General features: G+C 50.5%; 1 protein-coding gene across 2 annotated transcripts in view; it reads left to right on the top strand.

The window, feature by feature from the left end:
* Positions 1-3,071: 3,071 nt before the first annotated feature.
* Positions 3,072-6,000, top strand: part of DYRK1A (dual specificity tyrosine phosphorylation regulated kinase 1A) — an 89,612-nt gene continuing 86,683 nt past the window's right edge. Inside the window, exon 1 of one of the 2 annotated variants that reach the window (XM_082777618.1) lies at positions 3,072-3,200. The gene's annotated coding sequence lies outside the window, so the exon portion shown is untranslated. Of the gene's footprint in view, positions 3,201-3,520; positions 3,578-6,000 lie in introns of those variants that run through there. The other variant, XM_082777619.1, reaches the window with a different exon arrangement.

Below are 6,000 nucleotides of genomic sequence, written 5' to 3'. Positions count from 1 at the left end.
GACAATTTTTATTTTTTTTTTCCTAGTACCAACAATAACAGCCATCAGTCTGTGAAATCCCCTGTTTCTACAGCATGCTTTCTGTTGTAGCCATGCACCTTTGGGATCTTTTGGATCCTTTAGGTTCCAATTACAACCATTTCTGCACTGGTCCTAAGTCTACTCTGTTGACAGCATAGATGTAAATGCACACCATAAAAATGGGAAACAGGAAGGATTGTATTTCTCACTATACAGAGAGAGAGACAGAAGGAGAGGCAAAATAGTCAACCAGGGTTGACTGTAAGGTGAGTTTATGTCCCATCAGGATACTGTAATTCAGTGTTTTCAGAGCTGTAGATTGCGTCACATTTTACCTACTGGACTAAGAAAACTTTTATATTGTCTTGTTTTCTTTCACATCTGTTCTGTTTCTCAAGTCTGTAAAAAATAATAATGTTTCTCTCAAATCTTATTTCTCCACGCTGGATGCTTTCCTCCTCTTTTTTTTTTTTTTTTTTTTTTTTTTTTTTTTGGTGTGTGTGTCTGTGTGTCTGTGTGTCTGTGTATGTACTTTTTTCCTCATTTTTTTTTTTTTTTCTAAAGAATTCTACTTATTATTGTTCTTTTTGATGCCAAATATTCAGCTTTCTGAGAGGTTTGTCTTTTTGGAAGAGAAAACCAAGTATTTCTCAGGAGCTGGTCTTTGTATTCATGAGAAATATATACAGGCTCCTGATTTAAAGTGGGACACTGAAATGTCAACCTATCCTTAGAAGCTTTTTGAATGATAATAAAAATAATATAACAATTCCCCTCTTGACAGTCCATTCTTTCCTAAAGAAAAAAGAAAAAAAGAAAAAAAGATGTGATAACTCATTATTATGTGGAACAAAGTAGAAAGAATTAGATTTGAAAAAAATGGTCATCACCTTTTAAAGGACATTTTATCTTGGCCCAAGCTGTTACATTCCCATCTCAGTAAGCTTGGGTACAACAAACAAAATAAAAGTAGAGGACTATTGAGCACAAGTGCACACATGCATGAGAACATGGTAATATTTTTAAGTGTCAGAAAACAAACAAACAAACAAACAAACAAAAACCAAACACATGAAAATTACACCACCACCACCAAAAAAGGTACATACTGTAGCATACTGTAATACAGTAACTGGTATAAGAAGTTTCTGTGAGATTCATAGTTACCTATGGTGAGCAACAGAGAAATTGCCACAGCACGTTACCATTCACACAGAATGGCAAAGAGGTTTTAGTGTAAAATATAGTGTGTGCATGTATAGCGTGTGCATTTTAGTGTAACGTATCGTGTGTGCACACATCTTAGGCCAAAACCTGATGATGCTGATGTAGGAGTCCTTGGGTAGAAGCAGGTGATTCTGCACCTTTGTTACCCCACAGAACGTGGGTGTTGGCTTTCCTCTACTTGGGCTAAGAGCTGTGCTCTGATCGCACGCTAAGGCAGAGGGAGAAGTGTCAAAAGTGGCTCAAAGCAACCTCTCAATTTCTGGGGGGAAGAGGGGGATGAGAAATGATTGTTTAACACCTTCCATGGCTTTAAGGTGCAATTTCATGGGTGGTTTAATCCAACCCAAGGCTGTGCTGTTACTGAGTGGGGTGGTTTCTCAATTCACACTGCCACACTTCCAGATCTCCTCGGTATCCGCGTTTATCCTAGTCATACAAATTTATTTACTTTTTATTTATTGTGTGGCTAGGTGCTTCAATTAGTTTGTTTCTGATGTAAAAAGCGGCAGGAGGACTGAATGGCTGGAAGTGGAGAGGCAGTGGGCTGCTATTTTCAGCAGCAACAAACTTCTAGCTTGGTCAAACTGCTTGTGATACTGTGTTTGTAAAGCGGTGATTAGGTTTTTGAGGGACTTTGGTTGTTGCTGTACCTGATTCCCCACCTTTGGGCGTTTAATTTCACCTTTTAAGCTGAAAGAATCTAGAAGAGGAGAAAACGCTGATGGAACAGGTGTTGGTAATGTGGCCTATTTTCCTCAAGGAGGCCGGCCGTGAACTAAAACGATTAAAATATCACAGGATGGAATTAAAATACGAAATAAAGGCCGTACTCTACTTTTTGACCCTGGCGGGCATTTATGAAACGAAACGAAACCCAACAGCGCGTAAAGAAGCCCCGGCGAAGGTTCGGGCTGGTTGTGCGGGCTGCCCTCACGGAGCACACCCACGGCACGCCGCGCCAGGCAACTTTCGGGGGCTCATTTTGGGGCAGAAAACCTTGATTTCGGGGGCCGTGAGGGAGCCCTGCCCGCCCGGCGCCCCCTTCAGGACGGGGAAGGCGCCGCCTCCCCCCCCGCCTCCCCTCCCCCGAGAGCCGTTACCGGCCTCGCGCCCCGCCCCTCCCCCCGGCGCGCCGGGGCCATCCCGGCCGGCAGCGTCACCCGCCGGGGGGCGGGGCGGCAGCGGTCGCCATGGCGACGGCGGGCCCCGCCCCTTCCCCCTTCCCCTCCCTCCCCACGTCAGCGCCGTCTCCCGCCCGGGCGGGGTGCGCCGCGTGATTGACAGTTGCCCCGGCAACGGGCTCGCCCCCGCCGCCATTTTGTCAGTTAGCTTTTTTTTTTTTTCAAAAAAAGCTTTTTTCAAAAATAAAAAAAAAAAAACACCTTCCCGCCTGAATCGCTTGTGTGATAATTTTATTATCATTATTATTATTGTTATTAGCTTCCCTTTTCCTTTCGCACCTTGCCAAAAAATAATAATAATAAAAATTGGGGAGATAAATCGTGCGCGTGTCGCCATCCGCCCCTCTCTTCCCCGCCGTCAGGCGAGCAGCGGAGCCCCCCGGGGTGGGCACGGGGCTGGGGCTGGGGCTGGGGCTGGGGCTGGGGCTGGGGCTGCGGCGCCGGTTCGTGAGGAGGAGGAGGAGCGGGCAGGCAGCGAGGGGGAGGAGGTAGCGGCTGGCAGGCGGGGGAGGGAGGGAGGGAGGGAGGGAGCGAGGAGTTCCCGGGGGCTCGGTACGGCGCTGCGCTTCCCCCCCACCCCTCCTCCTCCTCCTCCTCCTCCTCCTCCTCCTCCTCCTCCTCCCCCGCCCGCCGCTGTCCCCGCGCTGCCTGGCCGGGGCTCAGGCCGCCGCCGCCGAGCCGCTCCGCTGTGCCCCGCTCCGCTCCCGCTCCGCTCCGAGGCGAGGCCGGGCCCCGCCGCTGCCGCCGCCGCCGCCGCCGGGCGCTGCGCAGGTTTGGAACGCGCGCCATTTTGTGAGCGATAGAAAACCCAGCCCGGCCGGGCAGCGCCGCGGATCCGCCCGCCGGGCCGGGCCGGGCCGGGCTCCCCCCTTCCTCCTCCTCCTCCTGCTGCTCCTGCTGCCTGGAGGAAGGCTCGCAGCGGGCAGCCCCGGCCGCGGGACGCTGCCTGCCGTGTGCCCCCAGCCGCGCAGGGCCCGAGCGCGGCGGGGCGGCCGGGCTGCGGACCGACAGGGAGGCGCCGCCACCGCCACCACCGCCGCCACCACCGCCACTGCTGCTACCGCTGCACCGGGCGCTGCGGGGAGAGAGGCCTCGACCGAGCGGGAGGAGCCGCGCACGGAGCGCGGGGCCCGCCGCCCCCCGCACGGGTAAGCCCGCAGCCGGCAGCTGGGGCCGCCTCCCGGCTCGGCTCGGCTCAGCTCGGCACGGCCCGGCCGAGGGGGGCGCAGCGCGGGGCGGGGGGCAGCCCCGCTGCCATCTTAGGCGCGGAGGACGAGGAGGAGGAGGAGGAGGAGGCGGCGGAGCCGGCAGGGCCCGCGGCCTCTCCCCGCCGCGGCCGGGGATAGGGAGGGAAGGAAGGAGGGAAGGAGGAAAGGAGGGAGGGAGGGAAGGAGCTCGCCGCCATCCCCCGGCCCCGCTGCGCAACGCCCTGCGGGGGGCGGGCGGCGGAGCCGGGCCATCAGCTGGGCAGGCACCTGTTGTGGCCCCGGCTGCGGGGGGCTCCCCCCGGGGCCGCAGCGGCTGCGGGAGGGCTGCGAGCCTGCCCCCGGGGGCTGTCACCCCGCCGGGGGGGGCAAGGAGAGGGAGGGAGGGGAGCCCGGGCTGAGCAGGCGGCTGGGGGGGCTGCCAGGGTTAAGGGGAGCCCACCCGAGGCTTGCCCTGGCGCCGTCCGCGGCAGCAGAAGGCACGATTGGGAGCCCCCCGTCATGTGGAATGGGGAAATTGTGGGGTTTTGCGATTTGGAGGCGCGGGCGGCTTTGAAGTTGTCGGTTTAGCCCGTCCAAGGGCTGTGTTAAGGGGGTTCTTTGATGGTGTGTCTGGGTGGCTGCTGTGACTTAGTTCTCCCATTGCTCCGCGGTCATTGGGGGAAATAAACATTCATTGTTCTGTAAAATTAACAAAGGCAGAATATCTGGCTGCAAAATAAATCGACAAGCGTGGTTTTGACAACCTACTGTTTTAATCCCGGGGAGAGCGCGGTGGCTTTGGCCAGTAGGTACACACAGTCGCTTCTACATGGGCACAGTGGCGTTGTAGGGACCTGTCTAAGGACAAGTTAACAACTTGTTTTATAATTGGATTGGTGAAACTGAAGAATACGTCGATGATGCCTGGTGACAAATAAGCAAATGCGTTGTTCGTGGTGGTACTTAGTTATCTGCGAGTAACTGAGCAGAATCCAACTTACCTCCTTGGATTAGTGTAGCCCAAAGAAGTTTTGGCAAAACTCATTTCTCTTTTTCTGTACTCCTCCCAACCTCCGTAGGTTGGATATTTTTGGAAAATTAATTATACTTGATAGAATTAAAATAATAACACTGAAAAAAAATCTGAATTTGAGCTAATATTTGCTAGCTACTATCTCTATATTTTTAGTGAACTCTATATGTGTGTATCTATATAGACTATTCTTGTAGGCTATGCTTAATGCTTTTGGCTTATATGAAGTATTTGGAACCAGAGCTGTTTTATTTGCAGTCTGAAGTAGAACGCATGTGATAAATTTACATTTATTTTGTGAATTAAAAATTGTATCAAAGTTTGTGAGGCTTATTGAGTTGAAATGTTGATTTTTTCTTTTTTTTCAGTGGACTGAATAACTTGTTCAAAATTGAATATAGGGCACACGGACTTCTTAAATCACAGAAAGAGGGCAATTCCTTCTCTGAAATGGTTGCGTACATATTTATACATTACAGTAGTTTAATATTGTCTCCAGGCAAAGGGGTAAGGAAGTCTGCTCCGTGATCGGTTCCCGAATCAATGCTCAGGTGGGTTTAGGACGCGCCATTGGAATCCCCTCCCCCATGCTGGACAGTTACAGAGAAGCAGCACCAAGGATAATTTTACCTAATAGCAGCCAAGCGTTCTCTGTCTCAGTGTCAATTTATGGGTAGCATTCCCGCACTTGTGTAAAATAAGGATGTAGTAATCAGGAATTTATCAATTTTTAAAGTGTGCGGGTTTTGTGTGGGCTAGGAATTAACACATGATGGCCATAAATGACTTCTAACACTGGTAGATGGTTTACACAAAGTAGAAAAACATGACTGGAGTCAAGTAAAAACTGTCTCTCGTCTAAGCTTTTAAAGTAACATTTAACTAGGACATCCTTCCTAACATGTATGTTGCATTTTAAAACTCTTAATTCCAATAGGACCTTGTAAAGAAACGTGTTTGGCCTAACTGTTTGGTTAGGCTTTGCCTTAATGACCTTACCGTGAGATTTTTGTTATTTTAGCTCAAATGAGTTAGTCAACACCTTAAAATATAACGTGAAAAAGTCCCTTCCCATTAGGTTATGCTAACGTGTATGAAGCTGTACCACCTGCTCGTGCGGTAGTGTGCAAGAAGACCAGTTAATACAACTCATGGAAAACTGTACCTTTATTTGCTATGATGCTCTTTGATGATTTTACCTGAACTGAAAAAGGGTAGTGACTCTTTCCAAAGAAGCAATTTTCTTGCTATAATTAAAACCTCTCTTCAGTGTTCCTCTTAAAACCTCTTTATTTCAGGTGCCTTTAACCCTGGCTACAGGACTATAGGTTGAAAGTTGCTGTTACAACTC

This window comes from Aythya marila, assembly GCF_965140915.1.
Source record: "Aythya marila genome assembly, chromosome: 1".
NCBI classification, from domain to species: domain Eukaryota; kingdom Metazoa; phylum Chordata; class Aves; order Anseriformes; family Anatidae; genus Aythya; species Aythya marila.
The sequence above is the reverse complement of the archived record's forward strand: the minus strand, read 5'-3'. Positions and strand labels throughout refer to the sequence as shown.